We start from the raw sequence: 18,517 nt of genomic DNA on the forward strand, positions 1-18,517 counted from the left end.
TGATCACTTTTCAGAAGGCGGTATAGCAGCAGCTGAGAAGCTCTCAGGCGGGTTCCGCCCCCACCTCCTGATGCCGGGTTATTACTTTTATTTTGCTGAATGTCAGTGTCACATTGCGGGACTGCGTGCTGGGACCGTGTGCTGGGACTGTGCTTGGACCGTGTGCTGGGACTGTGCTTGGACCGTGTGCTGGGACCGTGTGCTGGGACCGTGAGCTAGGACTGTGCTGGGACTGTGAGCTAAGCGTTGGTCTCACACGTACAGAGCAGCCCCATTCACCTCCATAGGAGAGTTTGACCAGCAATGCCGGATGTCAGACTCTGCCGTCTTCAACATGCAGCAGCTGCAGAGTAAAGCATGATTGGGCATGCAGCCATGGGTGGCGGTAAAACTGCGGCTCAGCAGCCCCCATGTGAAAGAGCCCTTTGAGGTGATGGACAGAAATGGCTGGGCAGATATGTCTGTAAATGGGGGGGAGAGGCGCATTCACTGACCCCCTGAGCTGCAGTGACACCCACATACTGCAACTGAAGCCAGCTGCATGGGGCACAGCCATCCCGGCCAACTCTCTGCTTGCAAACTCCAGCCGGCTCCTGGAACATTCACCCCCCCCCCCCCCGCAATGCTTTCAGCGGCTTCATTTCTGCCCCCCTCCACACTCACCCCTCCAGCTGAAGCCATCCAGAGTTTACAGAGCATGGCGGGGGGAGGCAGAAATCTTCTTTCCTCCCTCTGCATACAAGGAATGTAGAGATATCAGTAAGGATCGCTGGTGGGGGAGTCATGGGGGTGGGGGAGTCATGGGGGAGGGGGGGGGATTTCAGGAGCCTGGAGAGTAGTGTCAGCATGAAAGCAAACTCCTCTAGGCAGTGCGGACGGAGCACACAGTCGCAGCTTCCCCATGTGAATGTTATTTGGACGTGGGTGCAGGAGCCACCTGCAGTGCTTCAATGTCTGTGACCTGCTTTGATTTTTGGGATGCTGCCCGGGACAAGGACCTCTCAGGACAAACCAGGGGGCAGGGGGACAGACGGAGAGAGGGGCAGGGGGACAGAGGGGCATAGGGAGAGGGGGGGGCAGGAGGATAGGGGACAGAGGGACAAATGAGGACAGAGGGGCAGGAGGACAGGGGGGCAGGACAGAGGGACAAATGAAGACAGAGGGGCAGGACAGAGGGACAAATGAGGACAGAGGGGCAGGACAGAGGGACAAATGAGGACAGAGGGGCAGGGGGACAGAGGGGCAGGAGGACAGAGGGGCGGGGGACAGAGGGGCAGGAGGACAGAGGGGCGGGGGACAGAGGGGCAGGAGGACAGAGGGAAAAATGAGGACAGAGTTGCAGGAGGACAGGGGGACAGAGGGGCAGGAGAACAGGGGGGCAGGAGGCAGAGGGAGAGAGGGGCAGGAGGACAGGGGGACAGGAGGCAGATGGAGAGGGGCAGGAGGACAGAGGGACAGGAGGCAGAGGGAGAGAGGGGCAGGAGGAGAGGGGGACAGGAGGATAGAGGGGCAGGGGGACAGAGGGAGAGAGGGGCAGGAGGACAGAGGGGCAGGGGGACAGAGGGAGGGGCAGGAGGACAGGGGGCAGAGGGACAGGAGGCAGAGGGATAGAGGGGCAGGAGGACAGAGGGAGGGGCAGGGGGTCAGAGGGAGAGAGGGGCAGGAGGACAGAGGGGCAGGGGGACAGGAGGCAGAGGGAGAGAGGGGCAGGAGGGCAGGGGGACAGAGGGAGAGAGGGGCAGGAGGATAGGGGGCAGAGGGACAAATGAGGACAGGGACAAAGGGGCAAGAAGACAGAGGGGCAGGGGGACAAATGAGGACAGCGGGACTTGTTCGGAATCAGTGACAGTTGGAAGGTATGACGCACGTGTGGTGCGTTTTGCAGCGACTGCAGTGCGACTCGGGAATAGTGATTATGTGCTGAGGGTGATGATTTCAAAATTGTGAATGTTTTTTGTTCTTTTTATGTGTAGGCCCAAACCAATTCGTCTCCTCCCGATGGAAGGTCGGACACCCCCGGATCCAGGCAGCTGGAACGCATAGGTAGCCAAAAACCGCATCCCCGCTGTACCTGCTGTGCTCCCAGGAGGAGCTGATTCCACCTGCAGTTCCCCCTCCAGCTGCTAAGCGTCGCTGTTCGCTCTGCGTCTTGTTTTTGACGGAGAGCCATCCAGTCCTCTGTCCGCGCATGCGCCTCTCCGCTTCAGCCATGTAGACGTGCGGAGCTGCCCTGAGCGTTGATTCGGCGGGAAAAGAGTCTGGCGCGCGGGAGAGAAGATGGCGGGAAATATGAAGGACAACCTGGCCGGGGAGCCCGGAGGAGAGGTGAGCGGCCGCTGTGTGTGGTGGCGGGAAAACCACGACAGGAATGTTATGCTGGGATGTCCGTGTTCCGGTAATGGGGATGGCGGGCTGGGACTTGTGGTTCTTTGTGTTTACATCTGCTGGTTTGTGTTGCTAGAACATTAGAGCCCCGAACACGTAGGGCCCCGGAGAGTACAATGGCGGGTGCCTTTCATTTTGTTAACCCCTCACCTACCGGCAGAGGCGTCCCTCGGGTTGGTGACACCCCCTCCGCTGATCCCCGCAGGATGGATCGGATCTGCGGATTGAGCATAGTGGACCGGACTCCGATCCATTGTCCTCCCCAATCCGCAGATCCGATCCATCCTGCGGGGATCGGCGGCTTTACAAATTACCGTTACGTGGAGCGGGTCCGGTGTCACCCGGTGCGCCCTGCACCCCCCCCCCCCATTCGGGACCACACTGCCTACCGGACACTCCACACCCCCCCCGCCCCGGGACCACACTGCCTACCGGACACTCCACACCACCCCCCCCCCCGGGACCACACTGCCTACCGGACACTCCCCCCCCCGTGGTCCGCTGTCAGCGGTGACACAGTTTGGATGACATTGCGGTCACAGGACACGTCTGTCATTTGGTGGGGCTGCACTGATGGTGGGGCTGCACTGATGGTGGGGCAGTGATGGTGGGGCTGCACTGATGGTGGGGCTGCACTGATGGTGGGGCAGTGATGGTGGGGCTGCACTGATGGTGGGGCGGCAGTGATGGTGGGCTGCACTGATGTGGGGCAGTGATGGTGGGGCTGCACTGATGTGGGGCAGTGATGGTGGGGCTGCACTGATGTGGGGCAGTGATGGTGGGGCTGCACTGATGTGGGGCAGTGATGGTGGGGCTGCACTGATGTGGGGCAGTGATGGTGGGGCTGCACTGATGTGGGGCAGTGATGGTGGGGCTGCACTGATGTGGGGCAGTGATGGTGGGGCGGCAGTGATGGTGGGGCGGCAGTGATGGTGGGGCGGCAGTGATGTGGGGCACTGATGGTGGGCAGCAGTGATGGTGGGGCGGCAGTGATGATGGGCCTCTCCGTGTCCCCAGCCAGCATGACCAGGAAGAAATGTAATACAATGCGATCTCCATTACATTCCGGGGATACATGCTGGTCTTTTACACCCTGTAAAGGTGTTTCATTAAAGAGAACCTGTCACCTAAAAATCATCACATCCTAGATTGTCAGCTCCCAGGATCAGGGCCCTCCTAACCCTCTTGTATTGAACTGTATTGTCTCCCGTTATATTGTACAGCGCTGAGCAAACTGTTGGCGCCATAAATCCTGTATAATAATCATATGGGGACTTTGTTCCCTGTGTGATGGGGGAAAATGTAAGTAAAGAAAAATTTTAATAGTAAAAAAAATTAAAGTTACACCCAAGCACATGAAATACCCTCCCAAAATTTTTGGAGCAACCTCCCCCCGCCCCATCCACAGCCCTCGTACGCACAAACGTAAACACACGTTGGGGGCACCTATGCATGAAAACGGCATTTGTGATACGTTGCCTATCACAGTGCATGCCGGACAGAGCAAAATTCCAGCACCAGACCTCCTCTGGGACACTAACCTGATGAGCTGTGGGTGCTTTTAGAGTGTCGTCCATATCACGGGCGCACCCAGATTTAAGGTTTGACATGTTGGGGATCTATTTACTCGGGCCACCTCATCTTATAGATCTCACCAAATTTAGGGACAGCACAGCGGCTAAATGGTTAGCACTTCTACCTGGCAGTACTCGGGTCGTTGGTTCAAAACCCAGCCATGATACCACCTGCCTGGGGTTTGCATGTTCTCCCTGTGCCTGCATGGGTTTCCTCCCACACTCCAAAGACATGCTGGTAGGTGAATTGGCTCCTGTCTAAATTGTCCCTAGTATGTGTATGTATGAATGTGAGTTAGGGACCTTAGATTGTATGCTCCTCGGGGGCGGGGACTGATGTGAATGTACAATATATATGAAAAGCGCGGAGTAAAATTGATGGCGCTATATAAGTACCTGAAATAAATAATAAATAATAAAATTGGGTCATTTATTACATTTGGGTACCCCAAAATTAACTTTAGTGTTTTTTTTTTTCTTTTACTGACATTTTGCATTTCCTAGACCTTTGCAGTAATATTGTGTGAAATAAAAAATCAAAACTAGCACTCCTCTGTGTAGGGTGTCCGCTGACAGAAAATATATAATGTCCGGGGGGTTTCTGTAATCTTCAGGCCTAAAATCATTTTTTTTCTTTAAAGAGAAGTCGGGGTTAATGTGTCTGTATGAGGACAAATGTGTGAAATGCTGAAGGTTTCTTTCTTCTCTCGGCAGGCCATCGGTGCTGAAACATTGAGGGACGTCGGCTGAAAGTACATCTATGACACGTGTCCTGCTGGAGCTGCACATGGTGGGTCGTTTATAATGTAAAGCATTTCCTGTAGTTGTGACTTTCATCCCGAAGGTTATTCCATCCAAACGTTGTTTTAGTTTGGGAGGTTAAAGTGTTACTGACCACTTGAAGAGCGCCTTACGTACATTTACTTCAGCAGCTTCAAGTGGTACCGTGGACCGTCCGTCTATACAGACTGGGGGTTTGTGCTGGGCGGGGGCCGTCCGTCTATACTGAGGGCTCTGTGCTGGGCGGGGACCGTCCGTCTATACTGAGGGCTCTGTGCTGGGTGGGGACCGTCCGTCTATACTGAGGGCGCCGTCCGTCTATACTGAGGGCTCTGTGCTGAGGGCGCCGTCCGTCTATACTGAGGGCTCTGTGCTGAGGGCGCCGTCCGTCTATGCTGAGGGCTCTGTGCTGGGTGGGGACCGTCCGTCTATGCTGAGGGCGCCGTCCGTCTATACTGAGGGCTCTGTGCTGAGGGCGCCGTCCGTCTATACTGAGGGCTCTGTGCTGAGGGCGCCGTCCGTCTATACTGAGGGCTCTGTGCTGAGGGCGCCGTCCGTCTATACTGAGGGCTCTTAGTTTTGCACTAAATGAAATGTTTGTTCTACAGAACAAAGCTTTTAGGTAAAAATGTGAATTTGTTTATTATAATTCTGAACATTCACTGATTTGTGCTAATATACTGGGAGCTGCAGACTGAAAATTATTTAAGGGGTTCCCTGAAATTTAAAAAAAAAATAAAAAATTTGGCTTGATGGTTAAAAGGTTGACAAACTTCCCTACAGGACGTATGTCCGGCACCCCCCTACAGGACGTTTGGCACCCGCCTATAGGGCGTTGTCCTGCACCCCCTACAGGGTGTTTGTCCGGCAACCCCTTCATTGCATTTCTGACATCCCCTTCAGTGCGTTTGCTTGGCACCCCCTACATTGCGCTGTCCGTCACTTGCTACAGGGCGTTTGACCGGCACCCCCTACAGGGCATTTCACCGACAACCCATCAGGGTGTTTTGTCTGGTACCCCCTACAGGGTGATGTCCGGCACCCCTGCAATGCGTTTCTCCAGTCCCCTCTGCAGGGCGTTTGACCGGCACCCCCTACAGGGCATTTCACCAACACCCCGTACAGGGTGTTTTGTCTGGTACCCCCTACAGGGTGATGTCCGGCACCCCTGCAATGCGTTTCTCCGGTCCCCCCCCCCGCAGGGCGTTTGACCGGCACCCCCTAGAGGGCACTTTACCAGCACCCCGTACAGGGCGTTTTGTCTGGTACCCCCTACAGGGTGATGTCCGGCACCCCTGCAATGCTTTTGTCCGGCACCCCCTGCAGGGCGTTTGTGGGGCACTCGCTACAAGGCGTTTTGTCTGGCTCCAACTACAGGGCGTTTTGTCCGGCACCCCCTACAGGGCGTTTTGTCCGGCACCCCCTACAGGGCGTTTGTCCGGGAACCCGCTAAGCGCGTTTGTCCGGCACACCTACAGGGCGTTTGTCCGGCACCCCCTATAGCAGCGGTTCTCAACCTGGGGGTCGCGACCCCTTTGGGGGTCGAACGACCATTTCCCAGGGGTCGCCTAAGACCATCGGAAAACACATATTTCCGATGGTCTTAGGAACCGAGACACCGCTCCTCTCTCCGGCGATGTGTGGGCGGGATACGCTGCTCCTGTCACCTGGCCACACCTCCGGGATCGCTCAGCAGCTCCGCCTCCTCGCCGCTGATTGGCCACCGGAACTGTAGCTCAGGAGAGGCACACAGGCGGCCAATCACCGTCGAGGAGGTGGAGCTTGGAGAGGAGGAGCCGAGCGGCAGCGCGCGTACATCAAAGAAGACCGAGGGAGCTGCCGGAGCGAGTGAAGAGGAGAGCGGCCAGAGAAGGAAGACAGCTGACAGGTAAGTGAGAGATTGAGCCCAGGCTGTCACTAATACCAACGATGGGGCACTATTCCTCCCCCCACTGACACCAACGATGGGGCACTATTCCTCCCCCCACTGACACCAACGATGGGGCACTATTCCTCCCCCCACTGACACCAACGATGGGGCACTATTCCTCCCCCCACTGACACCAACGATGGGGCACTATTCCTCCCCCCACTGACACCAACGATGGGGCACTATTCCTCCCCCCACTGACACCAACGATGGGGCACTATTCCTCCCCCCACTGACACCAACGATGGGGCACTATTCCTCCCCCCACTGACACCAACGATGGGGCACTATTCCTCCCCCCACTGACACCAACGATGGGGCACTATTCCTCCCCCCACTGACACCAACGATGGGGCACTATTCCTCCCCCCACTGACACCAACGATGGGGCACTATTCCTCCCCCCACTGACACCAACGATGGGGCACTATTCCTCCCCCCACTGACACCAACGATGGGGCACTATTCCTCCCCCCACTGACACCAACGATGGGGCACTATTCCTCCCCCCACTGACACCAACGATGGGGCACTATTCCTCCCCCCACTGACACCAACGATGGGGCACTATTCCTCCCCCCACTGACACCAACGATGGGGCACTATTCCTCCCCCCACTGACACCAACGATGGGGCACTATTCCTCCCCCCACTGACACCAACGATGGGGCACTATTCCTCCCCCCACTGACACCAACGATGGGGCACTATTCCTCCCCCCACTGACACCAACGATGGGGCACTATTCCTCCCCCACTGACACCAACGATGGGGCACTATTCCTCCCCCCACTGACACCAACGATGGGGCACTATTCCTCCCCCCACTGACACCAACGATGGGGCACTATTCCTCCCCCCACTGACACCAACGATGGGGCACTATTCCTCCCCCCACTGACACCAACGATGGGGCACTATTCCTCCCCCCACTGACACCAACGATGGGGCACTATTCCTCCCCCCACTGACACCAACGATGGGGCACTATTCCTCCCCCCACTGACACCAACGATGGGGCACTATTCCTCCCCCCACTGACACCAACGATGGGGCACTATTCCTCCCCCCACTGACACCAACGATGGGGCACTATTCCTCCCCCCACTGACACCAACGATGGGGCACTATTCCTCCCCCCACTGACACCAACGATGGGGCACTATTCCTCCCCCCACTGACACCAACGATGGGGCACTATTCCTCCCCCCACTGACACCAACGATGGGGCACTATTCCTCCCCCCACTGACACCAACGATGGGGCACTATTCCTCCCCCCACTGACACCAACGATGGGGCACTATTCCTCCCCCCACTGACACCAACGATGGGGCACTATTCCTCCCCCCACTGACACCAACGATGGGGCACTATTCCTCCCCCCACTGACACCAACGATGGGGCACTATTCCTCCCCCCACTGACACCAACGATGGGGCACTATTCCTCCCCCCACTGACACCAACGATGGGGCACTATTCCTCCCCCCACTGACACCAACGATGGGGCACTATTCCTCCCCCCACTGACACCAACGATGGGGCACTATTCCTCCCCCCACTGACACCAACGATGGGGCACTATTCCTCCCCCCACTGACACCAACGATGGGGCACTATTCCTCCCCCCACTGACACCAACGATGGGGCACTATTCCTCCCCCCACTGACACCAACGATGGGGCACTATTCCTCCCCCCACTGACACCAACGATGGGGCACTATTCCTCCCCCCACTGACACCAACGATGGGGCACTATTCCTCCCCCCACTGACACCAACGATGGGGCACTATTCCTCCCCCCACTGACACCAACGATGGGGCACTATTCCTCCCCCCACTGACACCAACGATGGGGCACTATTCCTCCCCCCACTGACACCAACGATGGGGCACTATTCCTCCCCCCACTGACACCAACGATGGGGCACTATTCCTCCCCCCACTGACACCAACGATGGGGCACTATTCCTCCCCCCACTGACACCAACGATGGGGCACTATTCCTCCCCCCACTGACACCAACGATGGGGCACTATTCCTCCCCCCACTGACACCAACGATGGGGCACTATTCCTCCCCCCACTGACACCAACGATGGGGCACTATTCCTCCCCCCACTGACACCAACGATGGGGCACTATTCCTCCCCCCACTGACACCAACGATGGGGCACTATTCCTCCCCCCACTGACACCAACGATGGGGCACTATTCCTCCCCCCACTGACACCAACGATGGGGCACTATTCCTCCCCCCACTGACACCAACGATGGGGCACTATTCCTCCCCCCACTGACACCAACGATGGGGCACTATTCCTCCCCCCACTGACACCAACGATGGGGCACTATTCCTCCCCCCACTGACACCAACGATGGGGCACTATTCCTCCCCCCACTGACACCAACGATGGGGCACTATTCCTCCCCCCACTGACACCAACGATGGGGCACTATTCCTCCCCCCACTGACACCAACGATGGGGCACTATTCCTCCCCCCACTGACACCAACGATGGGGCACTATTCCTCCCCCCACTGACACCAACGATGGGGCACTATTCCTCCCCCCACTGACACCAACGATGGGGCACTATTCCTCCCCCCACTGACACCAACGATGGGGCACTATTCCTCCCCCCACTGACACCAACGATGGGGCACTATTCCTCCCCCCACTGACACCAACGATGGGGCACTATTCCTCCCCCCACTGACACCAACGATGGGGCACTATTCCTCCCCCCACTGACACCAACGATGGGGCACTATTCCTCCCCCCACTGACACCAACGATGGGGCACTATTCCTCCCCCCACTGACACCAACGATGGGGCACTATTCCTCCCCCCACTGACACCAACGATGGGGCACTATTCCTCCCCCCACTGACACCAACGATGGGGCACTATTCCTCCCCCACTGACACCAACGATGGGGCACTATTCCTCCCCCCACTGACACCAACGATGGGACACTATTTCCCCCCCCACTGACACCAACGATGGGACACTATTTCCCCCCCCCCTGACCCCAATGATGGGGCACTATTCTCCCCTCCACCACACTGACATCAATGACGGGGCACTATTCCTCCCACTGACACCAATGATGGGGCACTACTCCCCCCACTGACACCAATGATGGGGCACTACTCCCCCCACTGACACCAATGATGGGGCACTACTCCCCCCACTGACACCAATGATGGGGCACTACTCCCCCCACTGACACCAATGATGGGGCACTACTCCCCCCACTGACACCAATGATGGGGCACTACTCCCCCCACTGACACCAATGATGGGGCACTACTCCCCCCACTGACACCAATGATGGGGCACTACTCCCCCCACTGACACCAATGATGGGGCACTACTCCCCCCACTGACACCAATGATGGGGCACTATTCCTCCCACTGACACCAATGATGGGGCACTATTCCTCCCACTGACACCAGTGATGGGGCACTATTCCTCCCACTGATACCAGTGATGGGGCACTATTCCCCCCACTGACACCAATGATGGGGCACTACTCCCCCCACTGACACCAATGATGGGGCACTATTCCTCCCACTGACACCAATGATGGGGCACTATTTTTCCCACTGACACCAACGATGGGGCACTATTCCTCCCACTGACACCAACGATGGGGCACTATTCCTCCCACTGACACCAACGATGGGGCACTATTCCTCCCACTGACACCAACGATGGGGCACTATTCCTCCCACTGACACCAACGATGGGGCACTATTCCTCCCACTGACACCAACGATGGGGCACTATTCCTCCCACTGACACCAACGATGGGGCACTATTCCTCCCACTGACACCAACGATGGGGCACTATTCCTCCCACTGACACCAACGATGGGGCACTATTCCTCCCACTGACACCAACGATGGGGCACTATTCCTCCCACTGACACCAACGATGGGGCACTATTCCTCCCACTGACACCAACGATGGGGCACTATTCCTCCCACTGACACCAACGATGGGGCACTATTCCTCCCACTGACACCAACGATGGGGCACTATTCCTCCCACTGACACCAACGATGGGGCACTATTCCTCCCACTGACACCAACGATGGGGCACTATTCCTCCCACTGACACCAACGATGGGGCACTATTCCTCCCACTGACACCAACGATGGGGCACTATTCCTCCCACTGACACCAACGATGGGGCACTATTCCTCCCACTGACACCAACGATGGGGCACTATTCCTCCCACTGACACCAACGATGGGGCACTATTCCTCCCACTGACACCAACGATGGGGCACTATTCCTCCCACTGACACCAACGATGGGGCACTATTCCTCCCACTGACACCAACGATGGGGCACTACTCCTCCCACTGACACCAACGATGGGGCACTACTCCTCCCACTGCAAAATTACAGTTATGAAGTAGCAACGAAAATAATTTTATGGTTGGGGGTCACCACAACATGAGGAACTGTATTAAGGGGTCGCGGCATTAGAAAGGTTGAGAACCACTGCCCTATAGGGAAGTCTGTCACACCACCTTCCCTGGGCTTCTTAATTAGAATTCCACAGAAGTCTGGTGTTTGGGCACTGCAGGCGGGGTGCGGGTGAGGAGAGGATCTGTCTGGGTAGGAAGGTGGTAGCTGGGATGGTAGAAACAGTCAATGTGAGGAGGAATGTCAGGAGTGCAGAGCAAGACCAGACACCCAGAAAGTGATGTGTATGATGTCACTGTCAGGTCAGCCTCAGTGTCCCCAACCAGCATGACCAGGAAATAATGGAATGTGATCTGCACTGCATTACATTCCGGGGATTCATGCCGGTCTATTACACCCCGAGTGTCTCATTAACCATGATCTGTTTACCAAAAAATCATCACATGGGGACTTTATGTGCCCTATGTGATGTAAAAAAAAAAAGTATTTAATAGTAAAAAATTAGTTACACCCAAACCCATAAAATATCCCACCCTTTAAAAAAATAAAAAAATGTTCCCATTCAAATGAACATGAACAACACGTTAGGGCCCCACGCATGAAAATGGCATTTGCAATACACACATTACACATACAGATTTAAGGTTTGACATGTTGGGGATCTATTTTCTCGGGGTGACCTCGTCTTATAGATTTTTAACAAAAAATGAGGAAATTGATTACATTTGTGTGCCCCAAAATTAACTTTAGTGTGTTTTTTTTTTTTTTTTTCTTTTACTGACATTTTGCATTTCCTAGACCTTTGCAGTAATATTGTGTGAAATAAAAAATCTAAACTAGCACTCCTCTGTGTAGGGTGTCCGCTTTCAGAAAATATATAATGTCTGGGGGGTTTCTGTAATCTTCAGGCCTAAAATCATTTTTTTTTTCTTTAAAGAGAAGTCGGGGTTAATGTGTATATATGAGGACAAATATGTAAAAAAAATTGTTTTTTTCTTCTCTCGGCAGGCCATCGGTGCTGAAACATTGAGGGACGTCGGCTGAAAGTACATCTATGACACGTGTCCTGCTGGAGCTGCACATGGTGGGTCGTTTATAATGTAAAGCATTTCCTGTAGTTGTGACTTTCATCCCGAAGGTTATTCCATCCAAACGTTGTTTTAGTTTGGGAGGTTAAAGTGTTACTGACCACTTGAAGAGCGCCTTACGTACATTTACTTCAGCAGCTTCAAGTGGTACCGTGGACCGTCCGTCTATACAGACTGGGGGTTTGTGCTGAGCGGGGGCCGTCCGTCTATACTGAGGGCTCTGTGCTGGGCGGGGACCGTCCGTCTATACTGAGGGCACCGTCCGTCTATACTGAGGGCTCTGTGCTGGGCGGGGACCGTCCGTCTATACTGAGGGCTCTGTGCTGGGCGGGGACCGTCCGTCTATACTGAGGGCGCCGTCCGTCTATACTGAGGGCTCTGTGCTGAGGGCGCCGTCCGTCTATACTGAGGGCTCTTTGCTGAGGGCGCCGTCCGTCTATACTGAGGGCACCGGCCGTCTCTGCTGAGGGCTCGGGTGGGAGGCGTCCGTCTCTGCTGAGGGCTCGGGTGGGAGGCGTCCGTCTATGCTGAGGGCTCGGGTGGGAGGCGTCTGTCTCTGCTGTGGGCTCGGGTGGGAGGCGTCTGTGCTGTGGGCTCGGGTGGGAGGCGTCCGTCTGTGCTGTGGGCTCGGGTGGGAGGCGCCCGTCTGTGCTGTGGGCTCGGGTGGGAGGCGCCCGTCTGTGCTGTGGGCTCGGGTGGGAGGCGCCCGTCTGTGCTGTGGGCTCGGGTGGGAGGCGCCCGTCTGTGCTGTGGGCTCGGGTGGGAGGCGCCCGTCTGTGCTGTGGGCTCGGGTGGGAGGCGCCCGTCTGTGCTGTGGGCTCGGGTGGGAGGCGCCCGTCTGTGCTGTGGGCTCGGGTGGGAGGCGCCCGTCTGTGCTGTGGGCTCGGGTGGGAGGCGCCCGTCTGTGCTGTGGGCTCGGGTGGGAGGCGCCCGTCTGTGCTGTGGGCTCGGGTGGGAGGCGCCCGTCTGTGCTGTGGGCTCGGGTGGGAGGCGCCCGTCTGTGCTGTGGGCTCGGGTGGGAGGCGCCCGTCTGTGCTGTGGGCTCGGGTGGGAGGCGCCCGTCTGTGCTGTGGGCTCGGGTGGGAGGCGCCCGTCTGTGCTGTGGGCTCGGGTGGGAGGCGCCCGTCTGTGCTGTGGGCTCGGGTGGGAGGCGCCCGTCTGTGCTGTGGGCTCGGGTGGGAGGCGCCCGTCTGTGCTGTGGGCTCGGGTGGGAGGCGTCTCTCTGCTGAGGGCTCGGGTGGGAGGCGTCCGTCTGTGCTGTGGGCTCGGGTGGGAGGCGTCTCTCTGCTGAGGGCTCGGGTGGGAGGCGTCTATACTGAGGGTTCGGGTGGGAGGCGTCTGTCTCTGCGGAGGGCTCGGGTGGGAGGCGTCTATGCGGAGGGCTCGGGTGGGAGGCGTCTATGCGGAGGGCTCGGGTGGGAGGCGTCTATGCGGAGGGCTCGGGTGGGAGGCGTCTATGCGGAGGGCTCGGGTGGGAGGCGTCTATGCGGAGGGCTCGGGTGGGAGGCGTCTGTCTATGCGGAGGGCTCGGGTGGGAGGCGTCTACGCCGAGGGCTCGGGTGGGAGGCGTCTGTCTACAATGAGGGCTTTGTGCCAGGCAATGTCTGTCTATACCAAGGGGTATATGGTGGTGGGGGGGTGGCGTCTGTCCTGATGAACTTCGTGGTTATGTATGTTAGGGTTATCTGTACTGTTGGGGTTCAGGATTTGGGGGGGTGCGGGTTGACTTGTTCTGTGACGAGGGGTGATTTTGGTCATGCTCCGTAAGGTGGTCTGTGTGTTGGTCACTTCTGACCCCGGAACTACAGGCTGGAGTTCATCAGAACTGAACCATCCAGAATCTGGAGCAGTTGAGCTCAGCAAACAAGTCGGCTTGAAATTCTCATTTTCAAAGCTTCTAGTTTCAACCAGTGAATTTGCCCCCCCAGAGCAGTTTCTCGGACCCCCAACACCAGGCAGGACAGTACAGGATACAAAGTATTTTTATCGCCTGCAATCTAATGTCATTTTTGCCACCAAACCCCAATGCAGATGCTTTTGCCATGAAATGTTTGTGCAGCAAAACAAAAGCTTCACGTTATAAAGGTGATTTTTATTTGTTCTAATAGTGAACTCTCGCTGATTGTGCTGATGTACTGGGAGCTGCAGACTGAGTACCCCGAAAGTATTTTAGGGGTTCCTAGAAATTTTTAAAATTTCTTGTTGGATAAATGGTTGAGAAAAGCTGCCCTACAGTGTTCTGGCCCCATGCAGGACAGTTTGTCCGATCGCTTCCCTTTTACAGGGCGTTTGTCCGACCCCTTCACTGGGCTGCTGTCGGACCCCCCTTCACTGGGCTGCTGTCGGACCCCCCTTCACTGGGCTGCTGTCGGACCCCCCTTCACTGGGCTGCTGTCGGACCCCCTTCACTGGGCTGCTGTCGGACCCCCTTCACTGGGCTGCTGTCGGACCCCCTTCACTGGGCTGCTGTCGGACCCCTTCACTGGGCTGCTGTCGGACCCCCTTCACTGGGCAGTTTGTCGGACCCCCTTCACAGGGCTTTTTAATCAGAATTCCAGGACCTCAAGTGAAGAAAATATAATCCGTTATTGTTACAACTTTAAATATTGTTATTTATCACAAGTAGAATCTGTGGCCCCAGAGAGGACATTCCCTTCCTCCACTGATAGTGCCGACAAGACGCAGAGAAGTGCAGATTCATACAAGTATTCTTAGCTACTGAAATCCAATTATCATTTCTGCCACTAAACCCCAATGCAGATGTTTTACCAATAAATTAAATGTTTGTTCTACAGAACAGAGCTTGTTGTTTAAAAAGGTGAATTTGCAGCCTTTGGACCCTCATCCCCCACAGGGCAGCTTTCACCACCCATCCTCCATAGAGCAGCCTTTGGACCCTCATCCCCCACAGGACAGCTTTCACCACCCATCCTCCATAGAGCAGCCTTTGGACCCTCATCCCCCACAGAGCAGCTTTCACCACCCGTCCTCCATAGAGCAGCCTTTGGACCCTCATCCCCCACAGGGCAACTTGCAGCCCCCAGCCCCCACAGGGCAGCGTTTGGACCCTCATCCCCCACAGGGCAGCTTTCATCACCTATCCTCTATAGAGCAGCCTTTGGACCCTCATCCCCCACAGGGCAGCTTGCAGCACACATCCCCCACAGGGCAGCTTGCAGCACACATCCCCCACAGGGCAGCTTGCAGCACACATCCCCCACAGGGCAGCTTTTGGACCCCCTACAGATATTACATTAATAATCATGCTACCAAAATGAATGTGCAGTGTAAATTGCCTTTAGCATCACTCCTGTTTCTTCTTGCTGGAGGCGGCCATTTTGCTGAAGCCCAGAGCCCCATGAGCAACAGTAAATCTTTAGGCTGTCAGCACATCGGCCTTTACATATTCAGCACAATGCCTGAAAACAGCGAGCAACTGAGCATGTGTAGTGCAAGGTGACAACAGAGAGGGTCATCCTTCCCGATGGGGACATGGCGAGCAATCAAAGTACATCCACGCTTCATCTAAAGAAAAAAAAGGTTGATTGTTAATGAATGAATGCCGGCGATTTCCAGCAACTGTCTTCTAATTCTGATCTGATTTCTGTCTCCATCTAGGTCTTATCAAGCAGCTCCCCGACTACCACTGTATCCGCAGTGCTGCGTGCTGGCTCCATTTCTGATCTTCATCCAGTTCAGGGGGCACATTTTTTGGAATAAACAAGATCTTGCCTTTGAGGATCAACTAGAGAAATGCTGGTGATTTACTTTCAGATTACATTCAATGTGTGTGTGTGGGGGGGGGCGTCCTCCCCTTTCAGCAGATGTAAAATACAGCCAGGAACATCCATTTGTGTATTTGACATGTGAACGGCTTGTGACCTCACTGAATAAAATGTCATTTTAAAGGAAGTATTTATTTAGTCTTTTTTTTTTTTTGGTGGTTTACTGTTAACCCCTTGCCCTCTAGACGATTTACCCCCCTTCCTGACCGCGCTACCCCCCCCACACAAATAGAGCTTTCGGTGGTATGTGATCAGCTGTGCAATTTTTTTCTTTATTATTTTTTGCGCTATAAACAAAAACACTGACATTTGTTGGGGAAAAAAAAAAACAGTATTTTTGACTTTTTGCTATAAAACATCCATTAAAGCTGTAAAAAAAAATCAAATTTCTTAATAAATTTAGGCCAAAATGTATTCTGCTCCGTGTCTTTGCTAAAAAAAAAAAAATCCCAATACGTGTAAATTAATTGGTTTATGTGAAAGTTATAGCGTCTACAAATGGTGGGAAAGATACTGGGATTTTTTTTATTTTACTTTTTTTTTTTTAAATACTATTAATGGCGGTGATCAGCAACTTATAGCGGGACTGCGGCGGGCATTGTGACACTGGGGGGGACTAACGGCCACTGACTTCCCAGTGACACCAATACAGTGATCAGTGCTAATAAAAATCACTGACGAAAAGAGCTCAATTTGTAGGGAAAAAAGGACATAACTGTAATTTTATGTACAACGTTGCATGACCGCGCAGTTAAAGTACCGCAGCGCTGTATTGCAAAAAATGTCCTGGTCAGGAAGAGGGGGAAATCCCCTGGAGGGCGAGTGGTTAATCACCTCCAGAGTCCAGACTGCGAGGTGCCGGGAAGGAATCCATTTAGTGTCCATACCATAGTGTGTAGACGCTATAACTTCCACAAAAACCAATTCATACTTATTGGGATTTCTTTTTTACCAAAGACATGCAGCAAAATACATTTTGGCTGAAATTTATGACATTTGAGGTCATTGGATATTTTTTATAACAGAAATGAGAATCTTTTTTTTCCTTTTTTTGTTTATAGTACAGGTGATCAAATACCACCAAAAGAAAGCTCTATTTGTGGGAATGACATAAATTTCATTTATGTACAGCATTGCACGACCGCGCAATTGTAGTTAAACTACCACAGTGCCACATAGCAAAATATGGCCAGGTCAGGAAGGGGGGGGGGGGGGGGTAAATCTTCTGGAGGTCAAGTGGTTTGTGCAAACAACGCATGTGTAAAACTGTCTTTGGTGAGTCACTTTATATATGTTCTATATTTTAAATTCTGAAATGTGGGGTCTTGTGAGCTACTATGGTGTGTGTTGCACTGTTTAATCCCTTGACCGCCGACGGCACACAAATATGCGGCCTCATGGAACTGGGCTTTTTTCCGTGGGAGCCCTACGTCCCGTTCTGACGATCAGGACTCCTGATTCCGGGTCATATGATTGCTGTGATAGCCTATCACAGTGTTCGGTCACTGTGCAGCCCGGCCCCCTTGTTTTTTTTTTCTCTCTCTATGAATGGAGGAGAGAGATATAACGTATAATAGGATGTATATAATGATACAACGTATAATAGGATGTATATAATGATACGACGTATAATAGGATGTATTTAATGATACAATGTATATAATGATACGACGTATAATGGGATGTATATAATGATATAATGCAGGGGTGGCGAACACGCGGCTCTCAGCCAAATTGAATGCGGCTCTTTGCTCTTCTTTGATCTTACCTGTTCCTCTATCCAGCGGCACGCTGTCTCCCGGCTTCTGTAGTGTGGGCACTGGGCATGACAGCTGGGTGCCAAGTGCGCATGCGCAAGAAGCGGTGCTTTTTGTGAATGGTAAGGCGGTACCTGGGACGCATGACAGATCCCAGAAGCCGCCGGACCAATCACAAAGCACAAGTGCTTCTCGCTCATGCGCACTGGGCACCCGGCTGTCTTGCCGAGCGCCATTACAGAAGCCGGGAAGACAGTGCGCCGCTGGATCGAGGAACAGGTAAGATCAAACAAAAACTCTGCGGAAGTAAGAGCGGGTACCTGTCAAATTCAGGTACCCCCTCCCCAAAGGTCAGCAGTCATCTGTACTGTCCGCAGTCTCTGGTCATCTCCTGTACTATGTCCGCAGTCTCTGGTCATCTCCTGTGCTGTGTCCGCAGTCTCTGGTCATCTCCTGTGCTGTGTCCGCAGTCTCTGGTCATCTCCTGTGCTGTGTCCGCAGTCTCTGGTCATCTCCTGTGCTGTGTCCGCAGTCTCTGGTCATCTCCTGTGCTGTGTCCGCAGTCTCTGGTCATCTCCTGTGCTGTGTCCGCAGTCTCTGGTCATCTCCTGTGCTGTGTCCGCAGTCTCTGGTCATCTCCTGTGCTGTGTCCGCAGTCTCTGGTCATCTCCTGTGCTGTGTCCGCAGTCTCTGGTCATCTCCTGTGCTGTGTCCGCAGTCTCTGGTCATCTCCTGTGCTGTGTCCGCAGTCTCTGGTCATCTCCTGTGC

General features: G+C 54.6%; 1 long non-coding RNA gene across 1 annotated transcript; it reads left to right on the plus strand.

Moving 5' to 3' along the window:
* Window positions 1-1,806: 1,806 nt before the first annotated feature.
* Window positions 1,807-16,118, plus strand: LOC149443510 (uncharacterized). The gene is made up of 5 exons (XR_016306667.1): window positions 1,807-1,856; window positions 1,974-2,325; window positions 4,674-4,749; window positions 12,127-12,202; window positions 15,825-16,118. It is a non-coding gene; the product is annotated as an uncharacterized LOC149443510 (long non-coding RNA).
* Window positions 16,119-18,517: the final 2,399 nt, after the last annotated feature.

This window comes from Staurois parvus, unplaced genomic scaffold (assembly GCF_062004578.1).
Source record: "Staurois parvus isolate SC_StPar_1 unplaced genomic scaffold, SC_StPar_1.0 ptg000854l, whole genome shotgun sequence".
Taxonomy (NCBI): Eukaryota; Metazoa; Chordata; class Amphibia; order Anura; family Ranidae; genus Staurois; species Staurois parvus.